Source organism: Schistocerca americana, chromosome 6 (genome assembly GCF_021461395.2).
Source record: "Schistocerca americana isolate TAMUIC-IGC-003095 chromosome 6, iqSchAmer2.1, whole genome shotgun sequence".
Classification (NCBI taxonomy): Eukaryota; Metazoa; Arthropoda; class Insecta; order Orthoptera; family Acrididae; genus Schistocerca; species Schistocerca americana.
The window spans coordinates 489001031-489026863 of NC_060124.1; the positions used below are offsets into that span (position 1 = coordinate 489001031).

General features: G+C 45.0%; 1 non-coding gene across 1 annotated transcript; it reads right to left on the bottom strand.

Annotated features, from left to right (window-relative positions):
* Positions 1-11429: 11429 nt before the first annotated feature.
* Trnas-uga lies at positions 11430-11504 on the bottom strand. Its single transcript has one exon. It is a non-coding gene; the product is annotated as a tRNA-Ser (tRNA).
* Between the last annotated feature and the right edge of the window lie 14329 nt (positions 11505-25833).

Genomic DNA, 25833 nt, shown 5'->3' on the forward strand with positions numbered 1-25833 from the left:
GACTTGTTCCACATCATATCGATAAAATAATAGTGAAAATGACCTTCGGAACATGACATAACTAAACTAAACAGATATGGTTTCATCTGACTGACAGAAAGCACAGAGATTTGGCTGTAGTGCAACGACTGTTCTCAAGAGGGAATCAATGTGTCCTTCCAGAATTTTGAGCGAATGTTCAGCTGGCTTGAGGAATAGACGTAAAATATTAGCTTCAGTCCGGCTGAATGCTAGACAGAGTGTCACCACTAACCATCCCAACAGATTAGGGGCATCTAGGTTGAGATATCGAGTATTCGTGTCTTGTTTACTACTGACACTACTGTGTACTACGAGGGCAAATCAGAGAGTCCTTAACTCTTTTCTTTTTAGCCAAATTACGACTGCACATGCGAAGTCAATACATCCATTCCCAGCGTTGGACCTTTCTCGATTCGTGCCAGTCTCATCTGCCGGTAGCTACGCCTCACTGCGCTGCTGTCAGTTGTTAAAAATGGTAGTTGTGGCTTCACACGTTCATGTCGTTAGAGCAACGAAGTGTGATTCGTTTTCTGTGGAGCAAGGGACGAAAACACATCGAGATCTACTGGGAACAACAGCCCACATATAGGAAGAACTGTCTCCCTTCTAGAACTGTGATGTAGTGGTGGTGTTTTTTGAGTTCGACAAAGGCTGTGAAGTCTCGCATGACAATGAGCGGTCGGGCCGCGTTCGTCGCTGTCTGACGACATTTCCCATGTGGATCCAACGACGAAAGCAGATCGACTTGAGCACATCACCGCCATTTCCTGGGTGCTTGGCATATCGTAAGGGAATGGTAAGGGAATGCTTACGACATCGTTCACGCGTCCACGACAACGCGAGACCACATGTGGCAATCAGAACAGCCGAAAAATTCTGGACATTCACTGAGAGATTCATACTGTACAGACCTGTTTTCTGAAGACCTCAGAACAGTCGTTAGCACTTTCGCCTTCTTTCTACCCTCCAATAAGTTCAACAGTCTTTTCAAATTACTCTTCTTCCTTTATCTTCTCCAGTGATAGAATTCCACAGGTCATCCCCGTTTCCAAGAAGGGACGTCAAACAGATGTGGAGAACTATAGACCTATATCTCTAACGTCTATCAGTTGTAGAATTTTGGAACACGTATTATGTTCGAGTATAATGACTTTTCTGGAGACTAGAAATCTACTCTGTAGGAATCAGCATGGGTTTCGAAAAAGACGATAGTGTGAAACCCAGCTCGCGCTATTCGTCCACGAGACTCAGAGGGCCATAAACACGGGTTCCCAGGTAGACTTCTGCATGGCGTTCGATACAGTTCCCCACAGTCGTTTAATGAATAAAGTAAGAGCATATGGACTATCCGACCAATTGTGTGATTGGATTGAAGAGTTCCTAGATAACAGAACGCAGCATGTCATTCTGAATGGAGAGAAGTCTTCCGAAGTAAGAGTGATTTCAGGTGTGCCGCAGGGGAGTGTCGTAGGGCCGTTGCTGTTCACAATATACATAAATGACATTGTGGATGACATCGGAAGTTCACTGAGGCTTTTTGCGGATGATGCTGTGGTATATCGAGAGGTTGTAACAATGGAAAATTGTACCGAAATGCAGGAGGATCTGCAGCGAATTGACGCATGGTGCAGGGAATGGCAATTGAATCTCAATGTAGACAAGTGTAATGTGCTGCGAATGCATAGAAAGAAAGATCCCTTATCATTTATCTACAATATAGCAGGTCAGCAACTGGAAGCAGTTAATTCCATAAATTATCTGAGAGTACGCATTAGGAGTGATTTAAAATGGAATGATCATAAAAGTTGATCGTCGGTAAAGCAGACGCCAGACTGAGATTCAGTGGAAGAATCCTAAGGAAATACAATCCGAAATCAAAGGAAGTAGGTTTCAGTACGCTTGTTCGCCCACTGCTTGAATACTGCTCAGCAGTGTGGGATCCGTACCAGATAGGGTTGATAGAAGAGATAGAGGAGACCCAACGGAGAGCAGCGCGCTTCGTTACAGGATCATTTAGTAATCGTGAAAGTGTTACGGAGGTGATAGATAAACTCCAGTGGAAGACTCTACAGGAGAGACGCTCAGTAGCTCGGTACGGGCTTTTGTTGAAGTTTCGAGAACATACCTTCACCGAGGAGTCAAGCAGTATATTGCTCCCTCCTAGGTATATCTCGCGAAGAGACCATGAGGATAAAATCAGAGAGATTAGAGCCCACACAGAGGCATACCGACAATCCTTCTTTCCACGAACAATACGAGACTGGAATAGAAGGGAGAATCGATAGAGGTACTCAAGGTACCCTCCGCCACACATCGTCAGGTGGCTTGCGGAGTATGGATGTAGATGTAGATGTAGACCTTGCCCCCCGTGTTTTCGACGTTTTTGGATAGCTGAAGAAGTTCCTGGGAGGACAGCAATTGACAAGTAACGATGAAGTCAAGACAGCAGTCCGACGGTGGTTCCACAGTCAGTAGGACGAATTCTACCGAATGGGGACCTCAAATTTGGTGCTGCAATGTGACAAATGTGAATTGGTGTGGGGACTATATGGGAAAAAAGTGGAAGGTACGTGCAATAGGATCTATGTTTGACATTACCTGTATGTACCTTACATTTCTAACAAAAAATGGGGGGCTAAGACTTTCCAATTTCTCTAGTATTTCGTACATAATGGTATGGAGAGGTGGGCCACAGAGCGGTGAAGCAGCTTTTGTCGTAAGGAAGCTCGATAGGAGCAGCAATGATTAGTGAACATGTAAACACAGTAAACGTAAGTTGCAGTTTTCTCAGAGTGTTGCGAAGAAACTTTACAAAAGAACAAATGGCAATAAATTCCAGCTATTACAAGAAGGAAACTAAAGAGTGTCAAGCAATGTGAGGCTCCAGTTACTAATGCACGAGCGGACTGTGGAACTAAGGCCTAAGACGGTCGAGAATGCGACTGTCACTGGGCCGTGTAGCTGCCGCCTGCCATTACACCCGTGTATCGCGGCAGTAGAGGGCGCTCGTAGTCGTAGTCGCTGAAGGCGTGGCTACGTGCGAGCGCGTCATTGGATCTGCTGGGTCGCCACACGACCGCTGTTGCCGTCTGTCGGAAACATGCGTTTCCGTTGCCAGCTGAGAGAGGGTGGTGAGGGTAGCACCAATGTATGGTACCACAGAGACCCCTATGGTGTAGAGCCACAACGTACAGGAACGCTGAGTGGCGTTCTTTGGTGTTCAATGATGAGTGTCGCTTCCCTTGTGGAGACACGATCGTTGCCAACATATTTGTAGACGACTTCGTGAATGATTATGGGCAACAACCATTCTCGAAACCGTACTTCAACTCCTGGAAACTATTAGACATGATAACAAGGACAGATTTGTAAACGTTGAATGGTCGCTGAATACATGCTAATACAGTTGTTCTACAGCCAGTTCTCATACCCTTTATAACCAGTGTGACAAACGGTATATTCTAACTGGAGTATGCGGGATCCCACCATGCATTTCGCATGACAAACGCGTTGAGAAATGTGTGGAGAATTGACTGGCCTGTCTGGTCCTGTGATTTGTCTCTCACAGTATACGTCAGGGATGTGATAGGAATATGTATACTTTCATTCTAGACTCCGCTAGCCTCCAACTAACAAGCTTCTTGAACATAAGAAACACTTTTTTCGGCGATGGCAAGAATTCCTCGTGATGATATTTGGAGGTTCTTTGTATCCAACCTCAATGAATGCTAGTGTGTATTCATACATATGTAGGACGCAAAAAAGACTGATGTTGATTGAGGTATCGTCCAGAAATAGCAGCGCCACACCAGAGTCAACAATGAAAATGAATACCACATATATTAGTAATATCTCACTGCAAACTGCAACGACGAATGGGAGAGACTGAAGAAGACACAGCAGTGCCATCGCGTGGAAGTCAATATAGATGTGATATTGAAAGTAATCTGTTTGGAAAAAAAAAAGAAGGAAGATTGGATTTAACGTCCTGCCCCAGTTCTTGATCTCAGCTGACGCAGTCACCATCATGAGTAGGGCTAGAGAGTCTCAGATGCAAATGTATTTTTGTAAATGATAAATATTGTGCTTCAAGAAGAGAGTTGGAAATTATCAAGTACTCCTGTGGCAAAGGATTGTGTCAAGTTAAGTAAACATTTTATTCACTTGTGTAATAAAGTGAACTATTATTTCATGTTAGATGAAGCATCTCCCAGGGAATCAAAGAATCCACAGTTATGGCTGGACAGTTGTACACTACTGGACATTAAAACTGCACAACCAAGAAGAAATGCAAATTATAAACGGGTATTGATTGGACAAATGTATTATATTAGAAGTGACATGTGATTACATTTTCACGCAATTTGGGTGCATAAATCCTGAGAAATAAGTACCCAGAACAACTACCTCTGGTCGTAATAACGGCCTTGATAAGCCTGAGCATTGAGTCAAACAGGGCGTGGAAGACGTGTACAGGTACAGCTGCCCATGCACCTTCATACGATACCACACTTCATCAAGAGTAGTGACTGGCGTATTTTGACAAGCCAGTTGCTCGGCCACCATTGACCAGACGTTTTCAATTGGTGAGAGACCTGGAGAATGTGCTGGACAGGGCAGCAGTCGAAAATTTCTAGAAAGTCCCGTACAGGAGCTGCAACATGCGGTCGTGCATTATCCTGCTGAAAAGTAGGGTTTTGCAGGGATCGAATGAAGGGTAGTAACATATCTGAAATGTAGCGTCCACTGTTCAAAGTGCCGTCAATGTGAACAAGAGGTGACCGAGACGTGTAACCAATGGCACCCCATACCATCACGCCGGGTGACACGCCAGTATGGCGATGACGAATACACGCTTCCAATGCGCGTTCACCGCGATGTCGCCAAATACGGATGCGACCATCATGATTCTGTAAACATCTCTGTGATGCAGCGTCAAGCGTAACTGCAGCCATGGTCTCCGAGCTGATAGTCCATGCTGTTGGAAACGTCGTCGAACTGTTGGTGCAGATGGTTGTTGTCTTGCAAACGTCCCCATCTGTTGATTGAGGGATCGAGACGTGGCTGCACGATCCGTTGCAGCCATGCGGATAAGTTGCCTGTCATCTCGGCTGCTAGTGATACGACGCCGTTGGGATCCAGCATGGCGTTCCGTATTACCCTCCAGAACCCACCGATTCCGTATTCTGCTAACAGTCATTGGATCTCGACCAACGCGAGCAGCAATGTCGCGATACGATAAACCGCAATCACGATAGGCTACAATCCGACCTTTATCAAAGTCTGAAATGTGATGGTACGGATTTCAACAACGTTTCACTAGGCAACGCCGGTCAACTGCTGTTTGTGTATGAGAAATCGGTTGGAAACTTTGCTCATGTCAGCACGTTGTAGGTGTCGCCAGCGGCGCCAACCTTGTGTGAATGCTCTGAAAAGTTAATCATTTGCCTATCACAGCATCTTCTTCCTGTCGGCTAAGTTTCGCGTCTGTAGCGTCATTTTCGTGGTGTAGCCATTTTAATGGCCAGTAGTGTAGTTTCGTATGGTCATAATATTGCTGATACATAAACACCGACAGTTTAAAAAAGTGCACATATTACAATAGAAGATTCAAGCTTGTCCACAAGGCAAGACCAGCACTGGCAAGTATATACTTCAAGGCAGTAGAAGACAACGACCCACAACAGATTCACCCAAAATGCCTAAAACTACTTCAAGTGCAGCCCGAATGCAACATTCAAAACAAGCGGGTCTATTGGTTCTATCATTGCGGAAAAGCATTTATTATTTGCTATCAGGTTTTATGTTTGCAAACGGGCTTGAATTTCTTGGTTAACACAGTCACGGGTGTCACTAATGTCATAGTGATCAGTGTAGGTACCTAGTCATGAACAATAGTTCACGACATCTCCACAAACAGATTTTGTATAATAAGGAATAAACTAGTTCATGAATTCTGCCGTGTGATACGCATTGAGTAGTGACTTTCGGCGATGACCATTACCAGTGACGGGAGCTCTAGCTAGAGAAGTTAGGACCAGAGCTCAGCACTACAAAACAGCCGTAGCAACCGCAGCGCTAGACGGCGACGTAAAATCTGCATAACAAAGCTTTCAATTCGGGAGACGCGCCGGCGCTGCGGCAGTCTGAAGGCGGAGTCACTCGCCGTGTGTCTGAAATTTAATCCTGGCCGCACAGCAGCAGTGGGAGCGCGCCTGAAAAACGGCCCGACGCCAATGCGACCGGGAGTAACCAATTTGTACGGGTTACCAATTGCCGGCGAATCTCAACAATAAAATATTTCCGCTTCATTATCAGGAAACGCCAATGCATACAGATGGCTCATTTAGGCAGGCGGCGTTGCGAGGGGGGAGGGTTCTGGCTCCAACGGCGTTCTGTCTTACACTGCTGTAGCATCACCCTCTATCCCGTCTCCCATTCCGCAGTAGAAGGCCAGTCTGTGTCAAGGAATCACTGTCACAAGCAATACTAACCAGGTTTGGTTAGTACATCAGCTCACAGCGCAAAGTACTGGGTGATTCAAAAAGTAAGAACAAATTACATTTGTTTACTACAGACAAATTATAAAAGATCGAAACACATTGCCCAATGGAGAGACGTCTACAGACGTTAAAGTAACCTCTGGCGTGCCACAGGGGAGTGTTATGGGACCATTGCTTTTCACACTATATATAAATGACCTAGTAGATAGTGTCGGAAGTTCCATGCGGCTTTTCGCGGATGATGCTGTAGTATACAGAGAAGTTGCAGCATTAGAAAATTGTAGCGAAATGCAGGAAGATCTGCAGCGGATAGGCACTTGGTGCAGGGAGTGGCAATTGACCCTTAACATAGACAAATGTAATGTATTGCGAATACATAGAAAGAAGGATCCTTTATTGTGTGATTATATGATAGCGGAACAAACACTGGTAGCAGTTACTTCTGTAAAATATCTGGGAGTGTGCGTGCGGAACGATTTGAAGTGGAATGATCATATAAAATTAATTGTTGGTAAGGCGGGTACCAGGTTGAGATTCATTGGGAGAGTGCTTAGAAAATGTAGTCCATCACAAAGGAGGTGGCTTACAAAACACTCGTTCGACCTATACTTGAGTATTGCTCATCAATGTGGGATCCGTACCAGATCGGTCTGACGGAGGAGATAGAGAAGATCCAAAGAAGAGCGGCGCGTTTTGTCACAGGGTTATTTGGTAACCGTGATAGCTTTACGGAGATGTTTAATAAACTCAAGTGGCAGACTCTGCAAGAGAGGCGCTCTGCATCGCGGTGTAGCTTGCTCGCCAGGTTTCGAGAGGGTGCGTTTCTGGATGAGGTATCGAATATATTGCGTCCCCCTACTTATACCTCCAGAGGAGATCACGAATGTAAAATTAGAGAGATTAGAGCGCGCACGGAGGCTTTCAGACAGTCGTTCTTCCCGCGAACCATACGCGACTGGAACAGGAAAGGGAGGTAATGACAGTGGCACGTAAAGTGCCCTCCGCCACACACCGTTGGGTGGCTTGTGGAGTATAAATGTAGATGTAGATGTAGATGTCGCAGGTTACAGAAAGTTTCAAAGTTTTGGCAGCTGTCGTTTGCTTGTAGGAACATGACGACTTCAAACTAAAATTTTTAAAAAAAATGCACTACATCCAAACAGGCCACAAAGGCCCAACAGTACCGACCGGCCGCCGTGTCATCCTCAACCCACAGGCATCACTGGATGCGGATACGGAGGGGCATGTGGTGAGCACACTACTCTCCTGGCCGTATGTCGTTCTACGAGAACGGAGCCGTTGCTTCTCAAATGGTTCAAATGGCTCTGAGCACTATGGGGCTTAACGTCTAAGGTCATCAGTCCCCTAGAACTTAAAACTGCTTAAACCTAACTAACCTAAGGACATCACACACATCCATGCCCGAGGCAGGATTCGAGCTTGCGACCGTAGCAGCAGCGCGGTTCCGGACTGAAGCGTCTAGAACCCATCGGCCACAGCGGCCGGCAGAGGAAGACAGAGTTTGGAATACATTCAGCAAATAACTGAGGTCATAGGTTGCAAGTGCTGCTCTGAGATGAAGTGGTTGCAACAGGAGAGAAAAGTTCTAGGGGACTTATGACCACAGCAGTTGAGTCCCATAGTGCTCAGAGCCATTTGAGCCATTTTTTTGAACAGGAGAGAAATTCGTGGCGGGCCACATCAAACCAGTCAGAAGACAGATGACACAAAAAAATTGCGCCAAATGAGTCCATTTGTCAAGTGTAATGCGCATTCCGCCGACGAGCTAGCAAGAAGTAGCTTCTGTACAAGGAACATTTTTTACTGGTATGCAAAATTCTTGGAAGTTGGTTACGTATGCTAAGGGAAGAGGACTTGTCGGCCGTGCACGTCTGATGGAAAGGACGAGCGTATTCGGGATGCGTTCACACGGAGTTCAGAAGACGGGCAGACCAGAAACCGAAACTTCCTCAAACAACGGTGTGGCATGTTCTGATACGATGCCTGTTTATGAAGGCTTACAAGTTGCAATTACAGTACCAATTGTGTCTCGGCAACTGTAAAAGAAGATACGAATTTTACAGTTCAGTTCTCCAACTATGGCAGAGGACACTTACCCAAACGACTCATCTCTTCGGAAGGATCGACGTTTCATCTATCGGGAAAAGAAAACGGCTAAAATGTTAGAATTTGGGTATCACAAAGTCCTGGGGTCGTCGTCGAATGTGAAAGAGACTCATCGAAAGTGGTGATTCTATTAGCAAAGTTAATGGACCTTTCTTTTTTTGCGGAGCAAACTGTGACAGGAACGTCATACTTGGACAAACTGCAAAATTGATCGCTTCCTCAACTTCAGGAGGATTCTAAGAGTTAAAAGGCTACTAATGATTAAAAACTTGCTCTGGGAGACACGCTTGCTGCCGGGGCATTAGACAGAATTGAGTACAGAGGCAAATTGCTGTCGCCGTCTTTCACACTCGCATTATATAGGGGTAATAAGAATGAACCAGAGATGCAATCATCGATTCGAGGGGGATGTGAAGCTAGTTAATGCATCTTAGGGTTTAACGGCACAATTAACTTTCATAACAAGCTAACTGCTTCCGTCATGATCTTCAGCGGTTCATCTTCTGATTGTACTGCGCCTTTTGGGTTCTTTCTTTAAGCCAACCGTTTTCGCCATCATTGGACGTACGTGCAATATCCTTTCGTGTGCCTACCCGCGTCTGCCAAGGCTGGATTTCAGAATTACAATCCCTTTTGCATTTATTAAATGTTTACATTCTTATTTCAATGGGTAATTCATTTGTTCAATGCTTTATGGTAATAAACCAAACTCAGCATGTCATTCTCAATGGAGAGAGGTCTTCCGAAGAATGAGTGATTTCAGGTGTGCCGCAGGGGAGTGTCGTAGGACCGTTGCTATTCACAAAATACATAAATGACCTTGTGGGTAACACAGGAAATTCATTGGGACTTTTTGCGGATGATGCTGTAGTATATCGAGAGGTTGTAACGATTGAAAATTGTACTGAAATGCAGAAGCATCTGCAACGAATTGGCGCATGGAGCAGGGAATGGCAATTGAATCTCAATGTAGACAAGTGTAATGTGCTGATAATACATAGAAAGAAACATCCTTTATCATTTAGCTACAATATAGCAGGTCAGCAACTGGAAGCAGTTAATTCCATAAATTATCTGGGAGTAGGCATTAGGAGCGATTTAAAATGGAATGACCATATAAAATCAATCGTCAATAAAGCAGATGTCAGACTGAGATTCATTGGAAGAATCCTAAGGAAATGCAATCCGAAAACACAGGAAGTGGGTTACAGTACACTTGTTCGCCCACTGCTTGAATACTGCTCACCGGTGTGGGATCCATACCAGATAGGGTTGATAGAAGAGATAGAGGAGATCCAACAGAGAGCAGCGCGCTTCGTTACAGGATGATTTAGTAATCGCGAAAGCGTTACAGAGATGATAGATCAGTGGAAGACTCTGACAAAGAGACGCTCAGTAGCTCGGTACGGGCTTTTGTTAAAGTTTCGGGAACATACCTTCACCGAGGGGTAAAGCAGTATATTGCTCCCTCCTACATATGTCTCGCGCGGACCATGAGGATAAAATCAGTGAGATTAGAGCCCACACAGAAACTTACCGACAATCTTTCTTTCCACGAACAATACGAGACTGGAATAGAAGGGAGAACCGATAGACGTACTCAAAGTACCCTCCGCCACACACCGTCAGGTGGCTTGCGGAGTATGGATTTAGATGTATATGTAGATGTTATAGTGAGTTCTAGTTTATTTTGTAGTTAATATGAGCCCTTTAACTAGTAAATTGACGAAAAAAAATCACGACACTTAAAAATAATTAATGTAAAGTAACGAAATTTCGAAAATAAATTTGCCTAGGCAACAATTAAGTGATTAACAATGCACGATCACTGATTAACGTGAGCGCTGGCGCAACAGCAAATGTAAACTGCTGGTACATTAATAACAGGTTTGGAAAAAAAATGGAAATGAAGTCCCATGCTTCTTTACAGAGCGTAGGGGAACGATGCGGGAGACCCGCACCGCCTTACTACGCAAGGTCCTAATGGAGGTGGTTTGCCGTTGCCTTCCTCCGACCGTAATGGGGATGAATGACAGGTTTAACGGCAAGAATGTTGAATGCAAACATGCGAACGTGCATACATTGTATTGTACAGATGCAGGATGTCAGCTATTGGGATGGAGCTCCGTGCCTGTTGCTCAAGGTCGGTCATTACAGGGACGGTTAATGCTGTTTGTGGATGACGCTGGAGCTGTCGTCCGGTGACGTCCTACAAGTGCTCGACTGCAGACGGATCTGGTCATCCAGCAGCCAAAGCCAACATGTCGACACTGTGTACAGCATGTTGGGTTATAACAGCGGTATGTCGGCGAGCAATATCCAGTTGGGAAACACCCCATGAAATGCTTGTCACGAATGGCAGGGCAACAGGACGAATCATCACACTGATGTTCAAATTTGCAGCCAGGGTGCTCCTGCTGTCATACGAAATCGCATTCCAGACCGTAACTCGAGGTGTAGGTCCAGTGTGTCTAGCACGCAGACAGATAGTTTGCAGGCTCGCAATTGGCCTCCTTCTAACGAACATAAGCCATCACTGGCGCCGAGGCAGAACCAGCTTTATCAGGAAACACATCATACCTCCACCCTGTCCTCCCATGGACCGTCGCTTGACACTACTGAAGTCGCAAATGGCGGTAGTTTGGGGTCAGTGGAATGCACGCTACAGGCCGTTAGGCTCGGCCCTGTCCTTGAAGCAACATATTTGTAACAGAATGAGATTTTCACTCTGCAGCGGAGTGTGCGCTGATATGAAACTTCCTGGCAGATTAAAACTGTGTGCCCGACCGAGACTCGAACTCGGGACCTTTGCCTTTCACGGGCAAGTGCTCTACCAACTGAGCTACCGAAGCACGACTCACGCCCGGTACTCACAGGTTTACTTCTGCCAGTACCTCGTCTCCTACCTTCCAAACTTTACAGAAGCTCTCCTGCGAACCTTGCAGAACTAGCACTCCTGAAAGAAAGGATATTGCGGAGACATGGCTTAGCCACAGCCTGGGGGATGTTTCCAGAATGAGATTTTCACTCTGCAGCGGAGTGTGCGCTGATATGAAACTTCCTGGCAGATTTGCCTTTGCGGCAAAGGTCCCGAGTTCGAGTCTCGGTCGGGCACACAGTTTTAATCTGCCAGGAAGTTTCATATCAGCGCACACTCCGCTGCAGAGTGAAAATCTCATTCTGGAAACATCCCCCAGGCTGTGGCTAAGCCATGTCTCCGCAATATCCTTTCTTTCAGGAGTGCTAGTTCTGCAAGGTTCGCAGGAGAGCTTCTGTAAAGTTTGGAAGGTAGGAGACGAGGTACTGGCAGAAGTAAACCTGTGAGTACCGGGCGTGAGTCGTGCTTCGGTAGCTCAGTTGGTAGAGCACTTGCCCTGAAAGGCAAAGGTCCCGAGTTCGAGTCTCGGTCGGGCACACAGTTTTAATCTGCCAGGAAGTTTCGTATTTGTAACAGTTTGTTGTGTCACTGTGGTGCGAACTGCTACTCAGATTACTGCTTCTCATACAGTACGATGAATCACAGCCATACACCGAACACGATGGTCTTCCCTCTCGCCGACCGTTGTGGCCGAGTGGTTCTAGGCGCTTCAGTCCGGAACCATGCTGCTGCTACGGTCGCAGGTCCTAATCCTGCCTCGGGCATGGATGTGTGTGATGTCCTTAGGTTCGTTAGGTTTAAGAAGTTCTAATTCTAGGGGACTGATGACCTCTGATGTTAAGTCCCATAGTTCTCAGAGCCATTTGAACCCATTCTTCCTTCTCGATAGTGCCATGTGGCCGTCGGGTGATCGGTCTTCCCGCAACCGTACATTCTTGTGATACATTCTCGTGACCAGCCTGTCAGCGACCATGTATAATGACTACAAATCTGTCAAGTCTTTCTGCAATATCTCAGAAGGAAGATCCATATTCCCGTAGCGGTATTACAGACCTCATTCAAATTCAGTGAAGTGTTGATAATGGCGTCTTTGTCGCCTTATAAGCATTCTTCACTAACATCAACTAACCACGCCCAGTCTCAAAGGTAACTAACGCTCATTACCGTTAAAACCCATATTTAAACCAAACCTGATTTGTATCCTCAAAGTGGCGTTGCTAGCGGCACTCTTATGCGACTGGCGTGTAATTGTAGAAACACGACTGCCAACTTTCCTATATATCACACAACACCTTCTTTTTGTTGCAATTGTTTCCGAGGGTCTATATCATGTGTAGTGTGGTACTTGTACATTCATGCTTGATTGGCCAACCCCTCCTAGTTTTCGTCCAATAAGACTCGTGAGACACTGTTTCTTCTCTTCACTGAAGGTCACCGTGGATTCGACTTATAGCATCTTAGGGATATACTAAACAGTTCAGCTGACACCTCACAACTCTTCACCATGAATTTTTTACCCCGCTTCTGAAACTTCCTTTCATTTCTGTCATTGCTTGTTCAATGTATAGATTGAAGACCAAGAACCAAATAATGCATCCCTGGCTTACACCATTTTTAATCTTAGCACGTCATTATTCGTCTTCGATTCTTACCGTTTCAAGGGTATGTTGCGTAGTACCGGTGTTTTCCTTTAGCTTATTTCTAATTTTCTGAGAACTTCACACATCTTGCTCCGAAACTAGCACTATCCTGAATCAGTAAATCCAGATCTAGACGTTTGATTCCATTTCTGCCAGAAGGAGGAAGAGTAGTAGATTAACGTTCCGTCAACAGTTAGGTTATTAAAGGCAGAGTACATTTCGGGCCCGGGAATGAAATGGCGGTCTTTTCCAAAAAAACCACTGCGTCATTTGCTTGAAGCTATTTAGGGGAACTATGGGAAACATAAATCTAGGTCTTCGTACATCCATAGTAGAAACGGAGGACAGTGGGAGGTCAGCTGGTATGAATTTATATTAAAAATAAAGAAATTCCTCCAGCTATATTTAAGGTGTCGATTTCATTTTGGCAACTAGTTTCAACGTTGTAACAACGTCATCTTCGGGCCCATACACTTGTTGACGTCAACTGCGTGCGGCTGATACTAGAAATCAGTGGTGAGATACGGACGTGCTCCGTGTGGAAGGTGGGTAGTAACTCAACCGCCTTCCACACGGAGCACGTCCGTATCTCACCACTGACTTCTAGTATCAGCCGCATGCAGTTGACGTCAACGAGTGTATGGGCCTGAAGACGACGTTGTTACAACGTTGAAATTAATTGCCAAAATAAAATCGACACCTTAAATACAGCTGGATCAATTTCTTCGCTTTAATATAAATAAATCTAGTTGGCTAAACCGGTATTTGAACTGTCGTTCTCCTGAAAGCGAGTTCAGTGTCTTACCAAATTCTCACCTACTTCGGTCCTTTCTACTAAATTTAAATGAAAGTTGAAAAGTTGCTTCAGCAAAAGCTATGCTGACAGCGTACGAAATAAATTCCTTGACTAAGCGATAATTTTCAACGGCGAAATGTTTTCTTAAAAACCACGATAAAGGGCTTCGTCTCAGTGAACGATTAGCTTTCTGCTGATGAGTTCCTAATGTTCAAATGGTTCAAATGGCTCTGAGCACTATGGGACTTAACAGCTGTGGTCATCAGTCCCCTAGAACTTAGAACTACTTAAACCTAACTAACCTAAGGACATCGCACACATCCATGCCCGAGGCAGGATTCGAACCTGCGACCGTAGCAGTCGCACGGTTCCGGACTGCGCACCTAGAACCGCGAGACCACCGCGGCCGGCAGTTCCTAATGTAGCAGGTAGAGCCAGCATAGTTGGTCGATCGCACGGCAGCCTCTAACGAACTTTCGACGTCGGCCGCTTGGAGTCCGCACACGAAGTTTTCTCTTAATTGTGAACCCTGCCAGCGGATCCGGAAATGTCTGACAGTGTGTATACTCGAATACCGAACTACCACTACGTTACAGGTTAACCCATGAGTAGATCAGAGATATCTGATATGCCAACCAGTCAACGAAATGCCGTAGTTGTGTGGAATAACACAGAAGAGAAGAGGTGCTTCTTTATACAGGGTGTTTCAAAAATGACCGGTATATTTGAAACGGCAATAAAAACTAAACGAGCAGCGATAGAAATACACCGTTTGTTGCAATATGCTTGGGACAACAGTACATTTTCAGGCGGACAAACTTTCGAAATTACAGTAGTTACAATTTTCAACAACAGATGGCGCTGCAAGTGATGTGAAAGATATAGAAGACAACGCAGTCTGTGGGTGCGCCATTCTGTACGTCATCTTTCTGCTGTAAGCGTGTGCTGTTCACAACGTGCAAGTGTGCTGTAGACAACATGGTTTATTCCTTAGAACAGAGGATTTTTCTGGTGTTGGAATTCCACCGCCTAGAACACAGTGTTGTTGTAACAAGACGAAGTTTTCAACGGAGGTTTAATGTAACCAAAGGACCGAAAAGCGATACAATAAAGGATCTGTTTGAAAAATTTCAACGGACTGGGAACGTGACGGATGAACGTGCTGGAAAGGTAGGGCGACCGCCTACGGCAACCACAGAGGGCAACGCGCAGCTAGTGCAGCAGGTGATCCAACAGTGGCCTCGGGTTTCCGTTCGCCGTGTTGCAGCTGCGGTCCAAATGACGCCAACGTCCACGTATCGTCACATGCGCCAGAGTTTACACCTCTATCCATACAAAATTCAAACACGGCAAGCCCTCAGCGCCGCTACCATTGCTGCACGAGAGACATTCGCTAACGATATAGTGCACAGGATTGATGACGGCGATATGCATGTGGGCAGCATTTGGTTTACTGACGAAGCTTATTTTTACCTGGACGGCTTCGTCAATAAACAGAACTGGCGCATATGGGGAACCGAAAAGCCCCATGTTGCAGTCCCATCGTCCCTGCATCCTCAAAAGGTACTGGCCTGGGCCGCCATTTCTTCCAAAGGAATCATTGGCCCATTTTTCAGATCTGAAACGATTACTGCATCACGCTATCTGGACATTCTTCGTGAATTTGTGGCGGTACAAACTGCCTTAGACGACACTGCGAACACCTCGTGGTTTATGCAAGATGGTGCCCGGCCACATCGCACGGCCGACGTCTTTAATTTCCTGAATGAATATTTCGATGATCGTGTGATTGCTTTGGACTATCCGAAACATACAGGAGGCGGCGTGGATTGGCCTCCCTATTCGCCAGACATGAACCCCTGTGACTTCCTTCTGTGGGGACACTTGAAAGACCAGGTGTACCGCCAGAATCCAGAAACAATTGAACAGCTGAAGCAGTACATCTCATCTGCATGTGAAGCCATTCCGCCAGACACGTTGTTAAAGGTTTCGGGTAATTTCATTCAGAGACTACGCCATATTATTGCTACGCATGGTGGATATGTGGAAAATATCGTACTATAGAGTTTCCCAGACCGCAGCGCCATCTATTGTTGAAAATAGTAACTACTGTAATTTCGAAAGTTTGTCTGCCTGAAAATGTACTGTTGTCCCAAGCATATTGCAACAAACGGTGTATTTCTATCGCTGCTCGTTTAGTTTTTATTGCCGTTTCAAATATACCGGTCATTTTTGAAACACCCTGTATATTGCTATGATCAGCGACAACGTTACTGGCGTCTAGCCGCGCAGCTGCCAAGGACTCCTGCGTTGTCAACTCGGCTCAGAGAGCATGGACAGCCACAACGTTATATTTCTCCACGTTCTCAACGTCACTTATCGGCTCGCCTGAATGTGCCGCACGTTTGAAGAACGAGTACACCTTAAAATTCGGGTTTCTTGCCTGTGATGAATCACTTGGCTCCTTGTAGGTGTTTCGGTCATTATAGGAAACTCACAGAATACGCAGAGTACTATAGAAATCAGTCAGTCGTATTTTCGCCCACGGAAAACGCGATAGAATACTCAAATATGATGGACGTTTACACAGCATGGAAGGCGGGAACAGGCTGAGTGCTTATTGGCTACCTGTGCAGTTGTCTGCTATACATTCCCAACCTATAGGGCATAAACACTGTCGCGAACTATAGAGATTTCATATGAGGGCTGCATCGATCTTAATTTATGAAGAACAAAACATATACAATAATTTTGTACGAGGCGTGTTTTTTAAGTAAGTACCGTTTTGCCACACCGCGGCCGCAGCGCTGCAGTCGGCGTTCTGCGCATGCGCACTGGGTACCTACATTTGTTGTCTTCGCACTGACGCCATTACAGTATAATTCTTCCTTGTTTACGTTGTGTACCGAGTGTTTAAGATGCCTCCGATAATCGTGAGTCCCACCGACTGTGAAGTACAGGCTGTTGTAAGATTTCTTAGTGCTAAAGGCCTTAAAGCGATCGATACTCATCGTGAGATCTGTGCAGTTTACGGAGAAAACATTATGAGTGATGGAATGGTAGGAAAGTGGGTGAGAGCATTTAAAGATGGCCGCACAAATGTGCATGATGAACAACGTAGTGGGCGTCCTTCGGGCGTTAATGAAAGTTTGGTACAGGAAGTGGACAATCAGGTGATGGAAGAACAGACGCTTTACGATTTCCTCATTGCAGGATGACTTTCCTAATGTTTCTCACAGTGTTCTGTATGGCATTGTGACCGAGCACTTGAATTACCGAAAATTGTGCGCACGTTGGATACCGAAAATGTTGACGGATGTGCACAAAACCAAACGTTTAGACAGTGCATTGACTTTCCTTGAGTGGTACCACAACGACGGTGATGATTTATTAAGCCAAATTGTTACAGGCGATGAAATATGGGTGGCCTACGTCACACCAGAATCAAAGAAACAGTCCACGGAATAGCGGCATTCAGATTCACCCAGAGAAGTGAAGTTTAAGTAAACAATTTCTGCCTGTAAAATCATGTGCACAGTTTTTTGGGACAGAAAAGAGTACTGCTTGTGGAATTTCTGCCTCATAATGAGACAATCAAAGCAGCAGCTTACTGTAAGACATTGCACAATCTGCGCCGTTCAATTCAGAACAAAAGTCGTGGCAAGTTGAGCAAGGGCATCCGTTTGCTGTAAGACAATGCCCGTCCGCATGTGGCGAATCAGACCAAAGATCTCATCTCATCTTTTCGATGGGAAAATCTACATCATCCCCTGTACAGCCCCGATCTTGCGCCCAGTCACTACCATCTGTTCCTGCACTTGAAGAAACACTTGGCCGGTCAGCGTCTTCAAGACGAAGACGAAGTCAAAGCAGTGGTGATGCAGTGGTTAACAAGTCAGGCGGTAGACTTCTACGAGCAGGGTATTCAAAAACTGGTACAACGTTATGACAAGTGCCTCAATATTGACGGAAATTATGTAGAAAAGTATATTAAGGTACAGGCCTTCATGTAAAAATAAAATTATTGAGATATCGTAGCACGTCTTTTTTCAATTTCAAAATTGTACTTACTTAAAAAACACAGCTCGTACTTATTAAACGACTTTCCTGTCTTTGTTGTAGTTGTTAATAAATCTCTCAGATACCCCAGAAAAACTGCTATTTAGTCTCGACAGATGAATATCGTTTCCAAACTAAGCCTTTTACAGGATTAGAAAAATAGTTCAAATGGCTCTGAGCACTATGGGACTTAATTTCTGAGGTCATGAGTCCCCTAGAACTTAGAACCTAAGGACATCACACACATCCATGCCCGAGGTAGGATTCGAACCTGCGACTGTAGCGGTCGCGCGGCTCCAGACTGTAGCGCCTAGAACCTCTCGGCCACTCCGGCCGGCACAGGATTAGAGAAAGGGAACTTTATACGTAGTAACGTACATGGGGCGTCCATAAAATACGATTCCCAATCGGCCCACAATTAGCAAACCGTATGTTGCGCGAAACGACTACCAGTACTTGGTACGGCAATGACGTGACATGATGCTAACGGAACTTTTCGAGGTCTCACTGTAACTTCGTAGCAATGGCTGAAAATGGAGGCTCGTGTTCCAGCTCCTGCAGTGTCTAAAGCGCGGCCGGTGATATTTTGAATGCACAGAACCCAGCACTAACTGAAATTCGTCGTTAGCTGTGGTAGGTATGTGGTCCTGTCTTCAAACGGTGCGTCGCTTATGCAGCGACTCTGCAGCACATCGCCGAAATAGTTTTGATTAGGAACAAAGTGGAGACCATCCATCACTGCGGGCGACCTAGTGGAGCTCGTACGCGAGCGCGTTATTGTGAATCGTCGCTTCACAGTCACAGGATTCAGCAGTCAGTTGCCACAGATGCGCCTCTCCTTGTTTTATGAAATTGTCATGGAGCACCTGCTGTTCCGGAAATCGTGCACTAGAAAGGTATCAAAGCAACTAACTCCAGAGCACAAATCATAGCGAGTGGGACCAGTTTTTATTTATGCAGCAGTACCATGAAGGCTGCGACGAGTTTCTGAAACGGGACCACCGCAGGTGATGAGACGAGGATTGCACACAATAGCCCAGAAACAAATAGCAGTCAATGTATTGGCATCACAGTGGCTCTCCCTGCAAGACGAAATTCAAGCAGATTGTGTCGTTTATGGATGGTTCGGTTCAGATGCCCATCTGTCATTTCGTCCAAGCTTTCACTGAGGAGTGACATGCTTTTACGCGCACTTGTATCTTGGAATCCGTCAACGCATGAACTATTAGTTTTATACAACCTGAAGACATAAGCCCCAGAGTCGGAAGCCGGTCGTGATACAGTGAAAACACAATAAACAGCTTTACTCAGATTTAACATAGACTGTTTTAACATCTCCAATTTTAAATTGTTTGTGTATCCATCAAGTTATGTACAAGTTTTCCAGCTATGGTTGCCCGATCTATACAATTATTTCCAGTTCACAACAGTTTGTGTTGACACATCTAGGCTCACAAGTTCTCTTGCCTGTGCTGTGATAGCTGTCCGATCTGCCGCTGCTCTGCTTACCATACGACGATCCTAGCGGGTTAGTGTACACCATGAATATCCAGAATCTCGTTCACATGACCACTGACATCAACATCGTTGCACAGCTGACTCAGAACGTCCAATTGATGTGGTAATTCTTTGAATGACCATCTCGCCATTCCGAAGCCCATAACTGGACCCTTTTCACACAGGCTCAGTTGGCTACAGGAAGCACGAGTGCGTCTCCATGGCATTGTTACCTACCTCTTCACACGTCTGCATCACTCTAAGTCTTCAGTTTCTTTTATCGTTTATTTTCCTTTATTACATGCCCCTGCCCAATATGGGCAATATGGGAACTCATACATAAAAGGAGGAAAAAAGGGGATGTAGAAACACAGAAAGGAAAATAATGGAAAATACACACCAATACAGGGACATACACTGGGGGGGACAGTTAAAAAGTTGACATATAGTTGAAAGAACACAGGAGTCAAACACAAGTTAAAAGTTGGCCACAGTGTAAAAATCACAAACAGCAAGCCACTTCAAAAAACCACAGGACATGATGGAACACTCATGAAAAATAAAAACTGCTCGTAGGAGCCTGCTGAGCGACTGGAAGCAGGAGAAGAGAGGAGAAGAGGGGAGGAAAGGGCAGTGGGGGGGGGGGGGGGAAGGGGCTAGATGGGTGGGAAGAAGAGGAAGAAGGGGTAGCAGGAGGCACACCAAGAGGCAGGAGATGGGCAGAGTGGGAGATGAAGAGGGAATGCAGGAAGGAGCACAGAGACACAGACGGGGGGGGGGGGGGGGGGGCACAGGAAAGGGAGAGGGTGTAGAAGTGAGTAAAACCACTCAGGGGAAGGGAACGGGAGGGGAGAGGGTGCACTGAGTTGGGGGAGGGAGGTGGGGTTAGAGTTGGTAGGTGGGGTAGATGTTAAGTCGAAGCTCATCATCCAGGAGGAGTAGGTGCTGGAAATTGTGTAGGGAACAGAGGTGGAAGGTGCGGAGATAAAGAGATGGCAGGACACAACAGTAAAGGGTGCAGCAATGGGCTAGGGGTGGAGAGGAAGGGTGCCGCCAAGGGATGGGGGGGGGGGGGGGGAATTGATTTGGCAGACAACGTAAAGGGTGAAGATGTGTTCAAGGAAAAGAAGAAGTTGGGGGAAGGGGACGATGTCTTAGAGGATGTCCATCGGGAGTGGAAGGCAGATACAGAAGGCGAGGTGGGAGGGGTGGAAATTCAAGCGACCCTGGAATAACAATGGATGGAGCTGATCAAGGATTTGCTGGTGTTAAATATGGTGGAAGGATGCAGTCCCCGTGACTGCCCATTGAGGTAAATTTAGGCAGTGTCCTTTCCTCACCATGTTGTCACTGTCCAGCATGGTGTGTAGTTCAACAGCTTAATATATGCTTGGTTATGGGCATCCATGGCTTTTATGTTTGCATTGAACTCCCAGTTGTTTGCTGGTCGAGTGGAGTGCAAGTTACCTTGTCGGTGAGTCCGCTGACTGTCTGTTGGTCGGATCGAGAATGGTTGGGCCGACTGCCTGTCTCGCCTAAGTGAACGTTAATATTTCAAGTGCTGGCCGACCCCGAAACTTCTGAGCGTCGTTAGCTGCACTGCCTTTTCTTATTTTTTGTTGTGTGCATTTGTACGGCTCATAGCCGATTGTTTTGAATTAAAGTTGAATTGTTTTTAGTGGTGTTGTAAGTCATCGGCCTTCAGCTGCATTAAAGTTAAAATTCCTTGCTTGTCAAGTATTAGATTGTTTGGGCCTTCAGCCTGATTAAAATATTTTTTCTAAAGATAAAGCTTTGGGCCTTCTGCCTGCTAAAAATTATTTCAGTTGCGTTTTGAGCCATGAGCCTTCAGCCGATTTAAAATTAAAGGTTTCTTGCTTGTCAGGTGTTAGATTGTTTGGGCCTTCAGCCTGATTAATATATTGTTTAAAGATAAAGCCTTGGGCCATCTGCCTACTAAAAATTATTTTGTTTTAAGTCATGGACCTTCAGCCGTTTCAGCCATTAGACTTCTTGAATCGGGAACAAAGGGAGTGGAGAAGACGAAGAACTGAGCCCGAGTAGTTAGCTTTTTCACGGATGTCAGCCTGTATTCTTTAATTGTTGGATACTCTCGTCTGTCGTAATATCCAAGTACAGTTCTACTCACAAGCTCTTTGTTAAAATCGTCAAAGTCGGTTGATTTCCGTTCACGTTCGTATCCTTTTCTTGGAGAATCGAAACAGTCATTCGTGTTTGGAGATTCTGCCAATGACACAGATTTGCTTGGAGACACCACGCGCTTTAGCAATAAGTTTATGAATTTGCGGCTAGTGCTGGTTTAGGGTAGGAGGGTTATTGCCCTACAGTTGTTAGTCATATTCTGCGATTTAATGCCTTAGTTGTAAGTGACAATGTTGTCATCAAAATTAGTAAATATCGAATGAGCGCACTGCGTTAAGAGTTGGGTAGTTGCAGCTTAAGTGAGTGGTCGCTAGTGTGTCTACAGATTCATAGTATTCATTATTACTGCCGGCCGAAGTGGCCGTGCGGTTACAGGCGCTGCAGTCTGGAACCGCAAGACCGCTACGGTCGCAGGTTCGAATCCTGCCTCGGGCATGGCTGTTTGTGATGTCCTTAGGTTAGTTAGGTTTAACTAGTTCTAAGTTCTAGGGGACTAATGACCTCAGCAGTTGAGTCCCATAGTGCTCAGAGCCATTATTCATTATTACTAGCCGGATACGTGGTAATACCCGTGTTATGTAGGTACTTACTCTGCTATAGATGTGGTTTCTCTTTAGTAACCCATTGGTGACCATTTAACCCATGTTTTAAAACAGTACGAGTAAGTGATGGTAATTGTGTGAAGCATAATGCACGGATTATGTGGTTTTTAATAATTACCAACTGTGTGATAGTAAATCGAAGGCATTTTCCGCCATGTCATTTAATTTTGATTAATATTAGAATTTAATTTTCTTGAAGTATTTAATGAATTCTGAGCTGTGTATGCGTTTGTGATGAAATATTTATTTCTTCTGTGTCTAATGTGTTTTGAATCCTAATATAACCCAGCCAGTTGCGTGTCAGTTGGAGTGGCAAGAACGTATAAAGGTCCAACAGGTCAAATTAGCTATTCGGGTCTCTGTTTCAGAAGAAGAGCACATTTACTATCCATCGGTTGTCCAGTCTCAGCAATTCCGAGGTTCCCAGCGTCATTGCTATAGATGCTGCGCAGGTCGGGCTGGGCCAGTATCTGACGTCTGGAATTAAGGGTTAAAAAAAGCCTACACTCAGTTTTAGCACAACCTACTCCCAGTCACAGAATACCAGTGGATCCCAACCACGTCACCCCGGTACAACCATAAACGTGTTGGTCAATGTCATTCACGGCCATCTTATTGGGCAGCATATTCTACCTAACACTCTAGGTGGAGGATATTGCCATCTCTTTCTCCATGAAGTACTGAAAAAAAGCTGAACCATGTCCCACTAGCATACAGGCAACGATTATGGTTCTAACGTGACGGGACCACAGAACACTTTGCTGTTGATGCTAGAGTACATTTAGAAAATTTGCTAAATATTGAAATGGGAAGACTGGGCCAGTACGGTGGCCTCCACGTTCTTCTGACCTCTGTCTTATGGTTTTCTTTTTGCGGTGAGAGAGGAAGCGTTTGATGCACGAGACACCGACTGACATCCCAGAAGGACTAGTTGGCCATTTGGTTGAAGCTGCAGTCATTATTCGCGGAATACCAGTTTGTTTTAAGCGTTTTAGGCAATCATTAGCTGGCAGAATTAATAGCGTGCAGGTTCGCCTTTTGAACCCAGTGCAGCAGCACACAAACTACGGACCACAGGGTTAAGGGCGTCGAGTGTCTTAGGTGTATTCCATCCAGTTCAAATCAGCGAATGTGGAGGCCAAGCAGTCAACGTGATTTCAGCATCACACAGCTAAAGCCACTACACGGATAGTTATCCCTCGGAAGATGTTATCACCGCCGGGAAAGACAATAAGCGTGAATGAAGTCAGGTTGTGTGGAATAATGATTACGTTGTCCACATCTGTCAAGTTTCCTCCGACTACTACCACAGGTCCCATGGAAGCACAGCGGAATAGCCCCCATAGCATAATGCAGTCCCCACAGCCATACGTCTGCACACAGAACCTGTATCAAGAGTGCCGTTTGCTTCTATGGAGTAACCGGACAGGAACATCGGTCTGATGCAGTATGAAACGTGTTTCATTCGACTAGGAGGCTCGTTTCCACTGTAGCTGGCAATGTCGGTAGATCAACGTTTGCTAAAGAGCGCCGTGTTCAACAAAGAAATTCCGTGAGGAACGATGTCCCGGTTAACATTATACACTGACGGAAAAAATCGAAAATTGGTAGGCGTGTTTCTAAACGTGGAAGACGCTTTCTATTCAAATTTTGCGACAGTCGCATAGAGTGCCGCTAGTAGCGCCACTATGACGCCGCCAGTCATGTCTGCTTTAAGGCGCTCCGGAAAGGCTCAAAATCATGAAAAGTTCAATTTGTACTTTTTTGCGTTTTCTAAATCTGCAGACTATTACCTTTTAATAGATATATAATTTATTCAATTCCGAAGACTACAACTATTTTTAAATTTTTTTTGAAATGTGTTCTACATGGGCGTGACCCACTGTGGCGCTGTTAAGCTGCTGTCAAATGGCGTTATTATTAACGTCCGTGTTCATCAGGTACATTTTAGTGATGTGAGATAAAGTATGTGTTGTGGCTAGCCTGTGATGGTTCAATATATATCGCTGGTGTGATTGTCGATTGTTTCATGTTTATTTACTCTGTCGTTATCTCGAAAATATTCGTAATTAATTCTGTTTCTTGAGTTTCTCTTTTGTTGAAGTATAATAATGAGTAAAAGTAAAGTTATTAGAAATCCTCTGAAGGCTTTTAAGAAAAGGAGAAATGTTGGAAAGCCAAAGGTATGTGTTATTACTGTAAACAATAAAGACGATAACGAAGTGAGTGAACCTAACCTCTCAAGTACACCTGCCCATAGCAGTCAAAGTGGGAAAGAAAGTACTTCACAGAAGAAGCTTGGATCAATGAGTGAAAACTATGAATGTTTTATGGGCGAATCGGATGTGAATTAAATATTTGATATGTCGGTTCTCAAAGGAATTTTTTCAAACTGTGTAAGATGTATTCATTGTAGTGAAGTTGGTCTGGAACTCTCCATAATAAAGCACGTAGGACTTTCTAGTGAAATACAACTGAAAAGTGATAAGTGTTCATACATGACCATCTTTTGGAACAGTGTTGCAGTAACTGCAACTGAAGAAAATGGTAGCAAAATCTAGGAACACAACAACGAGCGATGCTTGCTTTAGACAAGGAACGCCTTCGGGCTGCAGACAGGGCAGTAAAGAGTCTAGAAATACAAGCAAGAGTAAACAGGAGGAGGAACAAGAGGAAGCTGGAGGAGGAGTTTGCAGAGGATGAAGATAATCCATCCTATGGACCTGGAATGCACTAAAAAGTTAATCCAATCTTTGTCGCTCGATTCCCAAAACTTTTATTTTCTCATACTAATTACATGTTTTCTAAGGATCTTCCAAACATATTTGTTTCAAACTTTCAGTAAATGTTACACAGTACCTTCTGCATAATTTAACACAGCCTTTTTTCCAAAAAACTGCATATTTTTGAATATATAAATAAAAAATTGCAAAAAATGTTGTGAATTTTCATTACAATGGAAAAAAATCATCTTTAATAACTAAACTAAAATTTTGTAAAATCCCCGTGTTAAGTTGTAGCCCATATTCCAATAAATAATCTGCAAAAAGTTCAACTTCCTACCTCAAATACTTTGTGAGGAAAGATGTAATTTATAAGCGTTATTTTAACATTGCAAGTATAGGGCGTTCCGAGGCCCATTAAGTACAGCGGTAACGGTCGTGAACATTAGTTACCTCTGACGTGGCGAGTGGACGGTAGTCAAGGAAGTCTTCACAGCCACAATGACGCCGTTATCAACACTTCACTGAGTTTGAACGACGTCGCGTAACGGGGCTATGAGAAGCTGGGTGTTCCTTCCCCGATACTGCAGAAAGACTTGGCAGGAATGTAGCCACTGTACGTGACTGCTGGTGGTCAAGAGAATGTACAGTCGCAAGAAAACATGGCTACAGACGGCCACATGTCACCATCGAGAGGGAAGACCATCGTGTCCAGCGTATGGCTCTGGCGCATCGTACTGCACCTGCAGCAGCAATCTGAGCAGCAATTGACACCACAGTCACACCACGATCTGTTAAAAACCGGTCACTTCAAAGGGAGCTCA